Genomic DNA, 14,718 nt, shown 5'->3' with positions numbered 1-14,718 from the left:
ACTCGGACACCCCCGGGTTAAAAAAAAAATAAAAAAAAATTAGCCCCGGTCTCATTGATATGTCCTCCTCCACTGCTTTCCTTTTCCACTGTGCTTTCCTCTTTCATTGTGCTTTCCTCGTTTCATCGATCTTTTCTCCTCCACTCAGATTCCCCTCTTAAGCTCACACAAACCGCAAACCGTCTATCCCGGATCTTTGGGAATAGTTTGTGTTTGTCAACAGATTTGCTACCTTTTCCTCTCAGCTATCTTGCCCTGCTCTCTGTTTCCCTTTGTCATGCCAAGCTCACACTTCACACACTCACCTTGACTCGTAGCTGATTCCCTGCTCGCGCCACTGTTCTTCCCTCTCTCATTCAACCTCACACAGATTGCACCTAGTCACCATTTTTTAGCTATTGTAGATATTACCACAGATCTGCTGCCTTCTTGAACTCCTTTCACGATTGAAGACATGCTAACATTATTACGCTCTCCAAGGTAAATTTCTTATGAAAAACTATATGTAACATGCTTGATCTGCTGTAATAACCATACCCTACTTCTTCCTTTTGTTTAATTTGTCTTGATTTGTTTTGATTCAGGGACGAATGAGTTGACATTGTTGTATCTACTACAATTCTCGATCTGTGTTAACAATTCGTTCTGTTTTGGTTTCCAGAACCAAAGAGGGCTTGCAAATCTGTCTTTTGGAAAGCACAACCACAACAATTACTGATCCCTGTTTCGGTTGAACAATTTAAATCAAGGTCAGTTGTTGTGTGTTTTTTGAAGTTACATGTTTTTAATTGTTAGATTGTTTCAGGGAAAAAAATTCAGCCATGTTTTTATTTATTTCTGCAATCACTACAACTGGATATCAGGTGTATGTCACTGTTTTTTTTTTTTTTTGTTACATGTATTTAATTTTTACATAGGTTCGGGAAAAATATTACAGCCCTGTTCTTATATATTTCTGCTACCATTGCCACTGGATATCGGGGGACGAGTTACTGTTTTTTTTTTTGGTAACATGTTTTTAATTTTTACATAGTTTCAAGAAAAATATTACAACCCTATTCTTATATATTTCTGCAATCATTGCCACTGGTTATCGGGTGTGGGTTACTATTTTGTATATTTTTTTTGGTTACATGTTTTCAATTTTTAGATTGTTTTGGGAAAAAAATTACAGCCATGTTATGTGGGATCTATCAATAGCTTAGGAATAAATTAACTGCCACTATATTTTGATTATATGCTTTATGCTTTGGTTTGCTAATTCTGTAAGTCTATTTTCTTAAATTGCATGCTTTCTTTAAGTTGTTGTTTTAAGAAAGATGGTGCATTCCATGTCTGTTACATTGCCTCTAGAAAATTAACCTATTAATTGAGAACATGGAAGATTCTCAATCACAAGATAAAGCTTGTTGGGCTAGAGAGATGTTGAACATATTTTGTGACATATGTATTAAAGCAATTGAGAAAGGTATGTGACTGAACAAGTATTTCGACAAAGCTGGTTGGAAATATGTTATGAATTGTTTGAAGGAGCGGTCTGGCCATGCATTAACTAAAGCACAATTAAATAATAAGTGGGACGAAATTAAAAAGGATTGGAGAATATGGAAAAAGTTGATTTCTGAAACGGAAGTAGGCTGGAGTTCTGAACCTAGAACAATTTCGGCACCTGAGGAGTGATGGAAATCTAAAATCAAGGCTTTTTTTTTTTTCCAGTACGTGTAAAAATGTAATAAACTATTTTATTCTTTGTTGTTACAATAATTATGATGCATTTCTATCTTCATTGTCCCTTGTTGTAGGAAATATGAGGAACTAGAAAGTTTAGGCATGTTGGCATCGATCCCACATTGTGTTGTAAATATGATATCATGTTTACAAACATTGTGGCTACTAGTCAGTATACTTGGGCTCCATCACAGGGTTTGAATTCTGATGAAGATGGTTCTGTGAAAGGTGAAATAACACAATAAGAGGATCTATATCTAGAGGAAGGTAGTGGTGATTCAGAGGAGGATAGTTTACTAAATTTTATAGATGATGTCAATAATATGATTGTTGATGTCAATTTTACCAATAGCACTAGCAATCCTAGTAATATTAGTGGGAAGAGAAAAAGGAGTTCAACAATGTACACAAAAGAGTGAAAAAAAAAGGTTCCAGAAGAGGAGTGCAATTGTTTTCGCGTTTAGATCGGTTGGTTAATAGTGTATCTACTAGGAGTGAATGCACATCAAATGGTTTGGATAAAATAGGATGTATCATAGAAGAGGTCATGAAGGAATTTCACTCCATTAAGTTATTCTTTTGGGTTAAGTTAAGGTCACCATGAAATTTTGAAATATTCAAAACAAATTCATCCATGAACATGTATTTATGGCACTTTCAAGGGTGAAAATTAATATCATGTTGTGCTTGTAGATATTTATGTGAATTGGTTTAATGCTCTATTTGATGATCAATATGACAATGTTATGAATAATGTTGTTCAGTATGTCTCTAATGGTTTTGGTGGTACAAGTACTGGAGGTGGTTTTGGAGTTAGTATCGGTGCTGCTAATGGGAACAATACAGATGATGATGACAACGATGAAAATCAACACGATGATGATGATGAAGGCAAATTATTTTGGCTTAGAGAGTGTGATCACAATAAATTAATAATATGCATTGCTGGAGCACTGACTATCTATTATAATACTTATATTTACAAAGAACCATGTATGGTTTCATACAACACATGAATGAGATGGTTGAATAAAATTTTAAATGGGCATTGGATAAGTTGTATTAACATATTTCGGATAGATGCAGGCACATTGAAGAGTTTGTGTGTTGATTTGAAAACGTTCTACGGGCTAAAACAACTAGAAGGATGAGTGTTCTACGAGCTAAAACAACTAGAAGGATGAGTGTTATTAAGAAGATAGGCATGTTTCTCTACACTTTAGCTCTAGGAGCTTCAAGTAAGGAAGTTCAGGAGAGATTTCAACATTCAGGTGAAACCGTAAGCAAATATTTCAATGAAGTTCTTAGGTCAGTGTGCTTGTTAGTTGTTGATTTTATCAAACCAGTAGATCCAAAATTCTCAACAACATCAATGGAAATTGCAATGAATCCAAGATATATGCCACATTTCAAGGTAAAAAAATACTTTATATAAGTTGTTAAATAATTTAAAAAGGTTACAAAAAGATATTTGAAGTACAGTTAAATTGACTCGGAAACTATTTTTTTGTTTTTATAGAATTGTATTAGAGCGATTTATGGAACACATATGTGCATGTATATATCACAAGAAAATCAAATATCATTTATTGGTAGAAAAGGTGTACTCACGCAAAATATAATGGCAGCATGTAACTTTGACATACAATTTACGTTTGTTTGGGCTGGGTGGAAAAGTAATGCACACGATACAAGAATATTTCATGAGGTGATTGACAATTCAAATATACGATTTCCGAAGCCACCAGAAGGTATTGCGAAAAAATAAATAGGGGTGTTGTTCAATTTGAGTATATTTTTTTTGTGTCTGTAATAGAAAATAAGTTTTGTACAATTATTATTTTGATGGAGGGAAGTGTTATCTTGTTGATTCGGGATATCCGAATGATTACAGTTACATGGGTCTATATAGAGAGGAGAAATATCATCTTCCAGAATTTCATCGACGAATTGTTATTTTTACTTTCTAATATTCGTGAATTTTTTAAAGGTTAAAAGTGTTGCATTTTTTTTAAAGGTTAAAAATCTAATCTTCTACCTATTTGACAAACCAAAGCCATGAGAAATAATTTTATTAATTTATATTTTTACTTTTGTGGCATGCATTTAAATTTTGTATACTTACTTTTATTACACCTAACAAGCTCACTCATCACACCCAATTGAATTATGTGAACCTGTGCATTAAAAATAAGGGAATTTTGTATTTGTAGTATTTTTATGTAGATAATTAATATGGTAATGTCATGTGTATATTAAAAAAGAAGGAAAAACTTGTTTGTTGATGAAATCAACTTTTAAAAATAAAACATATCAAAAAAATTTCATGATTTGCATTAAAAGTGTAGTTTATTAATTATTTTTATTCAATAGAACTTTATGACCACCTGGGGGGCAATGCGTTAGACCCTAAAAAAGAAAATAAACAGTATTCAGATCAACTGAGGGGCAAAGAAAGATGAACCAATGATGAATCAATGAACCAAGGACAATGTGGTTCAAAGAAAGATAATCAATGAAATAACATGCTCATATCAATTAAAGACAATATTGTTCAAAGACAACCTATGATCTAATGAACTCCAGCAACAATTGAGAGTGGTGCTGCACTTAAAGGACATCTTCATCTAGGTTTACCTTCTGAAACATGGCTATGGCTCTCCATCGATGTTATTGTACACTTGTATTTGAATGAGCATAAAAAAGATACACACCGCTAAGGCTGACTATGAGAAAAAGCTGCTTCGAAGCCAAAGAGCACTTCACTACATGAATATGGATGATAAACATCATTGACGATACCTATGTATTTCTTTTCATAATCTGATTAGACGAGCTGAGAGGAATCCATTGAGAACAACATCGAGTATACAACAAATAACCTTTTACCGCAAAAGATCCATGTCTAGATGACTTGGACACACACAAACAATCAAAGAATAGTTATTAAGAGAATCCAGAAGATGAATGATTGGTTCAGCTCTTTCATGATGAATCAACCACACCACACCTAGGGACATTGTCAAGCTAGATAAATAGTGAAAGCAGTAATCATCATGGATAGCCTGAAATGGACACTGCAGTTACATTTGAGTGGAAGGTTAAGTCAACACAGAGAAACAAAGAAGGCTTTGGATAGCAAATAAAGGCACCCTACAACATCAAAGAGATGGGGATCTATATTTCAAACGAGGTAAGGATGCATGCATGTCATCTAACTTTAAAACATTGCACAAATATTTTTGAATTATTACAGGAAAGATATTCAATGAAGTCTAGAAAGATTATGGATAAAGAAAAAATAATTGAGTAGATAATAACAAAGAATCATGATTTTGATCCTGGAACGGGAAGAAGATGAGATGAACCCTATCATTAGGAAAATCTCAAAGAGACGAGAAAATTAACCCTGTCATCAAGAAGAGTCTTCAGGTTAACCCTGCAATCAAGAAACACCAAGTTTTCAAAACCCCGCAATCGAGAATGACAAGGTTAACCCTGCCACCATGAATCCTTGCAATCAAGAAGAGAAGTGAGAAGAACCCTTCTATTAGAAAATTCTCAAAGAAAAAGTTCAAATCCTGTCATTAGGAAGAACAAGAAAAGCCAACCATCAAGAAGATGAGATAAACCTTATCATTAGAAAAATCTCAAAAATCAACCTTGTCATCAAGAGGAGTCTTCAGGTCAACCCTGCAATTAGGAAGCATCGAATTTTCAAAACCCTGCGATCATAAATTATTAGGTTAACCCTATAATTAGAAAGCACCAAGTTTTCAAACCCTGTCATCAGGAAAATCCAGTTAATTCCAATCATTATGAAGGATAAATGTCAACCCTATAATTAGAAAGGACCGATGTCAATCCTGCAAAGTAAAAAAAAATTCATCAAGTGAAAAACTTGATCAAACTTTATCATCAAGATGAAAAGTGAGAAGAACCCTACCATTAAGAAATTCTGAAAAAGAAAAAAGCAAGTTTGAACCTTGCTATTAGGAAGAACACACATTTACTATTGGTTCTGGTTAAAGCAGATCGTCAGATGGGATCTCAAGTTAACGTAACCACACCCAAACTTTTGTTTTGGTTAAAGGAGGTCATCAAATGGGATCTCAGGTTAACCTAACCACTCGCAGAATTTAGCTTTGGTTAAAGAGAATCGCCAGATGAGATTTTAGGTTGATTGAGCTACACACAAACAAACTTTGGTTCTAGTTAAAGGAGGTCGCTGGATGGGATCTTAAGCTAACCCAACTACACACAAACTTTGGTTTTGCTTTAAAGAGTTCGTCATATAGGATCTCTGGTTAACCTAACCACACACATAATTTAACTTTGGTTAAAAGGAATCGCCTGATGAGATTTTAGGCCGATCGAGCTACACACAAATAAACTTTGGTTCTGGTTGAAAGGGATCACCAGAAGGGATCTCAGGTTAGCCCAACCATACATAGGAGTTTGGTTTAGGTTAAAGGGGATCGCAAGATACGATCTCAGGTTAACCCAACCACACGTGGATTTTAGCTTTGGTTAAATGGAATCGCAGATGGGATTTTAAGTTTGACTGAGCTGCACATAAAATTTTGAGTTATGGTTAAAGGAGATCACCAGATGTGATCTCAGGTTAACCCAACCACACATAGGTATTTTTAGCTTTGGTTAAAGGTAATCGCTAAATGGGACTTTAGGTTGACTGATCTCTATACAGAATTTTAGTTCTGGTTAAAAGGGATCGCCAGATGGGATCTCAGGTTAACCCAACCACACATGAATTTTAGCTTTGGTTAAAGGAAGTCACTAGATGGGATTCTAGGTTGACCAAGCTACATATAAATATACTTTCGTTCTGGTTAATGGAGATCGCCAGATGGGATCTTAGAATGACCGAGCCACCGATATTATCTTAGCATTGGAAGAAAAGTGAGAAGACACCTACCATTAAGAAATTCTTAAAAGAAAAAAAGAAAAGAAAAGTTCAAAATCAACATTTTTAGGTTCTAGTTAAAAGAAATCGTCAAATGAGATTTCAGGTTAACCCAACCAATGACAGAATTTAGAGGATCGCCGGATCGAGATCATGGAATAACCAAGTTGTACACAGTTTTGATTGTTAGTTTCTGGTTGAAGGGGATTGCTATAAAGACATAATTTCAGATCAACTAAGCTTTGAGAAGATCAGTGTTAGAAGTTCAGTTTTGTTTATCTTTACAAACTTACTATGCAAATTGATTAGTACTTAAAAATGCATGTTTATCAAGGTTTTATATCATCGTTTTGCACTTGAAGTATCAATAACTCATTAACTAAAGCATGTCTTATAATAACAAGCTTGATATTATAAGATATCTTAATTTATGGTAAATGCTCATCTTAAATGCAGGCCTATCACATAAATATAATGATTGATTGATGAGTTTAAGTATTGAAAGTGAAAAGACAGAGATGGCCAAACTTAGAAAAGAGATGCTGGTGTAGTCCAAACCGGAACATTGCTCGGTAATTAGATCATATATAGAGCTCTAGATCTCGGATTTAAGTTCATTTTATATAGATGGAAAGGTAAGACATAGGCCTACAACTTTCATGGGAACCCAAGATTTAAAAAGGCTATTTTGAAGTCCAAATTATAGGAACAACGAAGAAGTTCGAAGCTGTCCTACAGCCCAGACACTGTTTAGTGTCCAGCCCATATCTTGAGTTCTAGAAGTTCAAATGACCTCATCTTTTTTTTTTGGAAAGCTGAGAAAATTTCCTAGAACATTCCTAAGGATTCTGTGCAAATTATGATGTTAGCAATGACGTCTTGTTCAGACAAGAAGATAAGGATTGTCACCAAGTCAAGATGTGGCCACCCACTTATCAATTAGTCAACAAATCAATAGTTCTAAATTTTAGCCTATAAAAGGAGGCATTTACTATGTATTGAGGCATCTTGGTTTCCAGATCAAGATCATGCTCTTGCTTTCTCTTTTGTATTGCTTATGTTTTGCTTTCATTAATATCAAGTTTATGCACTTCATTTCCTTTCCTTTACTTAGTTAACTTTTTTTTCATTTATGTTCTTATCTTATTCATTTATGTTTATTTCTTTCATTATGTTTAGCTAAGTTAATTATATCAAGGTGAAAAGGGTACACTAATGGTGTAAAAATAAGTATAATATAAACTTAACATGGACCTTAATGTTGGATACTAACATGTTTTATATTTGTTATCTTGTTCACTTTTAATACTTTGCTTGTTAAATGATTAATCTAGATTTATATTGTGTAACACTTGGTACAACAAATACTTGACACTTTCATAGCCCATACTGTATGGTATAACCGGCACTTGAGCTATGAAAGGAACTTGATTTGTTGTTAACATAAGTTATAATCATGAATGCCTGACAACATTTACAAGTATTAGCTTTATTCGAATAAGATAACTAATGTAATCATGTTAACAAATTATAATCTAGCACCACCACCACCACCACACCTGACATTGTTGGTCTTGCTTTGTTTTATTCGCATCAAAAATCTGTTTATATTATATAATATATCTCTTTCATCTTTTTATAAACTCAGTATATAGCTGGAAACCTGTGACCGTATCTTTTAGATTATTCTCAGGTATAACAACGCCACGTACTGAGTATTATTATTATTATTACTATTAATATTATTGTTATTGTTGTTGTTATTATTATTGTTGTTGTTGTTGTTGTATTGTTATTTATAATTTATACAATTAACCTATCTGTGGTTCTACCCCGGTCTTGCCGGGTTATTTATTACTTCGACACTCCTGCACTTGGGAGAAGACATCAAGCTTTTGGTCGTGTCACAAATCACTCAAATAATCTTTTCTCCATAAGTATTGTAAAGAGGGAGTATCTATTGTTACCAATATTTGGGTCCCTACACAAAAAAAAGGTGAAAATACTATAAAAAAAAATACAAAGATGTCAGAGTGCCTAGAAAATGGTCAAAAATTGGTTGAGGTTCAAAAATACAAAGATTGAAATTTAACAATATATTTTTGTCTCATAAGAGCCCTGTTGACAGATAAAATTCAATTTAAGGCAAGAAAAGTCTAAAATCAGATGTTTATAGATGCAATTAAATTTTATTGAAGGTTTAATTGAATTTATAAAGGGTTGATTCCAAGGAAAAAAATAATTTGTAAGTCAATTTAGACTTTAATTGGAAGAAATTAAAGTGTTTGTTACCCCAATTTTTTAACCCACCTATTTAATAAAAATTTTGAAAATATCCAAAAATAGCGAAAAATAAGCAAGTCCAAAAAAATATGTTTTTTAATATATTTGTATTATTTTTAACATTTTCGCATCATCTCAGAAAAAAATAAAATTTTCAAAGGTCTTTTTAACACGTTCGACTTTCATGTGTTCTTTTTAAAAATCCTTGATTTTTCTCATTGAGTCAACGTTGATATTGCTCGTATTCAATAAATACAAGAAAAAACAAGAACAATCAAAATTTACAAAAAAAAAAAAAAAGAAAGTTAAGGGACCAATTTTGAGGACCACGCAACATTTTACCTTATAATTTAAGTAAAAAGAATTTCCAAAAGGAGGAGAGAATTCACAAAAAAAGGGGTTAGTTAGGAGAGTAAAAAAAAAAAAAACAAAAAAGGGAAACCCTAAATCTATATCTTCTCCAAGCTGTCCCCTCTCCCCCTTCATCACTGATTTTCCTTCTTCTCGCCAACCAAGAGCAAAGCTCCCTCAGCCAAAACAGAGCTGTCCACTTCACTAGACCTCTCCTCTCCTAGCCTATTTTATGGTCTACTCCTACTCCATCCCTAAAGTCGACAGCCACCTCCCTAAGCCTTTTCCATTTAGGTGCTCCTTCTCCCTCAAACTAGCCACCCGAAGACCCCACTGCCATAGACCTTCCCTCCTCACTGGATCCTCTATGTTTCTCCCACAAAACCCAGACTGAGCTTCCCTAATCTCTTCATCTCCATCAACACTGAAGCTTCCTCTTAGCAACGTCCTTTTTTCTCTTTCAGTTCCCTTCAGCTCTAGCCCCACAGACCCCTTTACAATCGCCAGATCAGCCATTGGAATAAAGGAAGAACAACAAACCATAACTGAAAAAAGGACTCGAGAACATATCCAAAAATAGGGAAGAAAAAGCTTAAAATCAATTGCCATTTGTTGTGTTTTCTTGGATTTGCAGGCAATGAGGTCCTCACGGGCGGCAGGAAAGTGAAGAGGGGAGGGAGTAATTATAGCTCCCCACGCTGTTTGGATTTCGCAACGGCGCGTGGAGGAGACGTGTCGTCACTGTTTCGGTGATGCAGAAGACCTTCCCTGTAATTCCAGATTGTTTTAGGGGCTATTTTTGTAATTTTAAAATTGTTTAATGTATTTTTTTTTTAGTTTTGAATTTTTTATATTTTTGTAGTGTGCACATGTGGATGTAAAAAGAGAAAAAAAATATAGTGAAAGTGAATGTGTGATTTTATTTTTATTTTATGAATGTTTTTTTTAATGATAAAATGACAAAGATTAAAGAAGAATTTAATATTTTAATTTGCTCATGGTAAAGGATTATGAACTTAAACATAAGTCGTACGTCTAATATTCGATGAAAAGAAAAAAATAATTAAAGCTTCTTTAACACTTCAAAGCCACGAAGCAGCTTACCTCAAGTAAGGTACATTAGAGGTGCTAATACCTTTTCTAACCACAACCAGTCCCTTACTCATGAATCTCTGACAAGACAAGTGCATTTGAGTTTCCTAGCAAAACAAATGAAAAATCACCAAGCCGACACCGCGCGAGTGACGTGCAACTGAATGGCGACTCCACTGGGGAAGGTATTGTTTCAACATTATTGGACTAAGTTTTGTGTTTTTTATGTGTTTAAGTTTTTTGTGTTTTGTCTTATTCTATTTTTTTTTATCTATGCTTTGTATAGAATTGTCTCATGCATCAAATGTTTTAATTTTTGAAAGCACATATAAGCTTCAGGTTAGGTGGGGGACTAGCAGCTTACCTTACAACTTTGAGTCAAGGTTTATGTTTGTGTAAACCCCAACTCTTCGTTGAGTGCTTAGACTGGTAACAGTTGGTACACGTGCTATCTCATTGCCTACTGACCCCTATATTGCCTTCAAGAGGGTGATCACTGGGACAACAAGAGACCCTTTTTAGAGACCAAGTAGTAAACTTCCCTTTTATCTCACTTAAAAATATTACAACCTGCCTTTAGGATGTATACTCCGTATACATTATTTTGCATCCGAGCAAGCCCTTCTTAAAGCATCTTGAACTCAAGACTTGTGGGTGACACAAAGATCGTCGCTAAAAAAATATTCATTGTAGAGTTTGTGCAAGAATCAAGATTCTTGTTTCATCATGCAAGAGTGGTGATCATATGTCACCCCTCGAAAGGCGAGTTTATCATATAGATTACATATTCATACATTTATCATGCTTGTACTGGGTAAAAAGCTAGGTTCCCCCACACAAGTTGTGCTACACGTGATTGAAAAAAGATGATGGAAATGAAGAAAGATGTCAGATAGAGGCTTATTATCAAAATGAAGTTGAGAGTATCAATGGTGAAGTAGCTAGACTCGGATGTCCTTGAACAAGTGTTGAGCATCAAATGGAAAAAGAATGTCTGCACAGTTTTCTATGGGAACACCATCTGTCCACGTCCAATTAAAGCTGCACCTCTTCTTTTCAGTCATGAACAACAACAACAATGCCTTCAGTCATCAGCTAATGACAACATTTATTCTTGTTCAGTTGCACTGTTAATTGTTCATCACCTCCACATCTTCTAATGGAACCCAATAACTAATAGCTTTCTGTGCATGGTGCATTAGTCTTTTTTGAAGTTACCCTAATTATGAGCTCAATTCGAGTTCAGTAGCACAAGATGTTGGTCTAAAAAAAATGATGAGACACTAAACTTTTTATTTGATGACTAATTGTTGAGTGGGTGGCCACATCTTGACATAATGATAATCTTTATCTTCTTGCCTGAACAAAACGTCACTGCCAACATCAAAATTTGAATAGATTGTCTTCATGAACTAGGAAATTGTCTCAGCTTTTCATCAAAAAAAAAAAAAGAATTGGTGCATTTGGATTTCTAGAACTTGAGATATGGGTTGAACACTGAACAGTGTCTAGGTTGCAGGACAGATTCTGACTTCTTTGTTAGTCCTACAATTTGAACTTGAAAACAACTTTTTTGAATCTCGTACTCCACATTAAAGTTTTAGGCCAATGTCTTAGATTTCTAGCCATATAAACCAAACTAAAATCCAAGATTTACAACTCCAAATATGATCCAATGACTAAACAGTGTTCCAGTTTAGAATGAACTAGCATATCTTTTCTAAGTTTAGCCCTCTCTTTGTCTTCTCAATTTCAGTAGTTAAACTCATAAATCAATTTTTTTTTTTTATGTGATAGGTCTGCATTTAAGATGAACATTTACCATAAATTAATGGTATCTTATAGTATTAGACATGATATTATAAAACATGCTCTAGGTAAGCAGTTATTGATACTTCAAATGCAAAATGATGATATAAAACCTCGATAAAAAAATGTATTTTAAGTACTAATCACACCCCAACCAGCTTATTACTAGTCCTTGGTAATTAGAGTGTTAAAATAGATAAACAATTTGCAAGTTCCACAAAGCACCACATTCATCATTCAACTTCCATTAATCTATCAAAATAAACAAACTCTCATTAAGTTTAAATGTATATGTTGAATACTCTTTCCTAAAATATTAATAACCTTTCTTTTTATGTGCTTAATGTATGAAAACATAGATGATGAGGCTTTTTATTGGAAGAAAATAATATTTGGTTCTAATGTTTTTCTAAGGTTAAACTTTATTGGGTTGGAATTATTATCTTTTTTTTCTTTTTTTTTAATATATATTACTTATAACTTAAAATACAATGCATCTTTAACCCATGTAACGAGCTTTCAGCTAATGACTCCTAGACCAGTTGGTCTTAGGGCATTAGGTGCAGAGACACCGCTAGGAGCTTAAAAACTCGGGTTACAGATATTGATACGTAGATAGTGCAACATTTGATTCCCTTAAGCTTTTCTCCTTAACCCATGTAACAAGCAATGGGCTAATAGCTCCCAAATCAGTTGACTTTAGGGTATTAAGTGTTAAAACACCCCTTCAGACTTAATTGCTTAGGTTAGGGAGGCTATGAAAACCAAACTATACGTTTTTATTATCATCAAATTTTTTTTTTTTTTGCAAATTATACAATATCCCTTTCCTTTAGTTATTACCTTTAACAAAAGAACATAAATAATGTAATAATTCAATGTGCAACCCACAATCATATATTAAAGTGTGTGTGTGTGAAAATGAAGGTTTAAGAATACTTGTTAAATAAGAATATGAGCATAATCAATTGATAATAATACGAGAGTTTGTAAACCTGGTATTTCAAGAAGTATTCTAATAGACCTTATTAAGAATGTTTACTAAGATGCGTCTCAAGAGTCATTTTAACAAAAGAACTCCTTTACTCTGTCATCTTAGTAACAACAATTTTGCAAAATAGAAAACACAGTTAGTTAATTTTTTTTTAATATCAACTACTACCCTTTCCTCCCAACCAAAACAAGACATTGTCCTCAATGTCCTAAGGTAGAAAGATAGAGTAAAAAAAAAAAAAAAAATAGAAGACATCACCTGAAACAAGCGAACACTGACAAACCTGAAACACACTTAAACAAATATAAGAAAGAATAAAACCAAAAGACACAAGGTTTCACAAATAAAGGCTTAAATCCAATCTAAGCTTTTAATGACTTTCCATAGTTGACCAATTTATGCGACTCATGGAGGGATCAATTATAGGGATGAAAGATTGTAGTTGGTCAATCAAATGTTCAGCAGTAGCAGCATAGATTATGATTTGTCCTGCCAAAGATGTTAGAAATTGTTGTTCCACAACTTGATCAAGAAAAGACAATAATTTATCGTAAAAACCATTAACATTTAACAAACCTATAGGTTTATGGTGAATGTGCAGTTGGGCTCAAAAGGAAATATTAAAGATCTCTTTCAATGTGCCTAGACCACTTCGTAAAAGAATTAAGGCTTTAACATGGTTAAACATTGCATTCATTCGATCAGACATTGTGAAGACTTGTAGTTCCTCTCCAATTGTTTTTTCCAATAATGTCCCATTTTGCTAAAGCTTTGGGGACAACCCCAAAACTTGACTACCTCCTAAAAATACAATTATTAACACACTTCTCATTAACCTAAGACTGCCTCCTCCGTACACTAAATGAATCTTTCTCTCAGCTAGAACTGAATCAAGATGATTTGCTGATTCTTAACTCTATTTCATTTCCAAGGACTGGATCCATTGAAAAAAAAATATTTCCCCTACTCACTAGTTGATGACTTGAGGAACCTGCCATTCTCTACACACTTTTATATCTGTTGAATATATGGGTTGAGTCAAATGAAGGGAAGGAAGAGAAGATTTTTAATATATGCGAAATTAAAAAATGCAATCATACCACCTATCATTATATAGGCCAACTAGAGTCTCTCTTCTCTCTCTGTTTTGTTTTTTTTTAAAAAAAAAAACATGTGTGTACAAGTAGTTGTGATTGTGACTCATATCTTTCCTTGGTTTTAACATCCAAAGAAGCGGCTTGAAAACGCCTTTTATTGCGTCGGGGATAGGCTTCCTCATCTAGTATTTTCTTAAAAAACTTGCAAAACATGGTTTTTAGTTAGATTTCTAAGACTATATCGAGCATGTTATTTATGAAATTATGGCATGTAACATCATGAATTCATACACGATGCAACATCTCCACCGGTACGGTGCGTCTAACAAGTCAATAGAAGACTATCTAAAGACCCCTTACTCAACACTCAATCTTTTAATGAATTGTATAAATTTATCTTCACGGTTTACAGATATCATTCCTAAAGAATGATAAGTTTG

At 33.8% G+C, this 14,718-nt stretch overlaps 1 long non-coding RNA gene across 1 annotated transcript; it reads left to right on the top strand.

The window, feature by feature from the left end:
• Positions 1 to 407: 407 nt before the first annotated feature.
• On the top strand, positions 408 to 3,272 carry LOC118060860 (uncharacterized). The gene is made up of 3 exons (XR_004689496.2): positions 408 to 480; positions 585 to 749; positions 2,493 to 3,272. It is a non-coding gene; the product is annotated as an uncharacterized lncRNA (long non-coding RNA).
• Positions 3,273 to 14,718: the final 11,446 nt, after the last annotated feature.

The sequence above is a fragment of the Populus alba genome, chromosome 17 (assembly GCF_005239225.2).
Source record: "Populus alba chromosome 17, ASM523922v2, whole genome shotgun sequence".
Taxonomy (NCBI): domain Eukaryota; kingdom Viridiplantae; phylum Streptophyta; class Magnoliopsida; order Malpighiales; family Salicaceae; genus Populus; species Populus alba.
The sequence above is the reverse complement of the archived record's forward strand: the minus strand, read 5'-3'. Positions and strand labels throughout refer to the sequence as shown.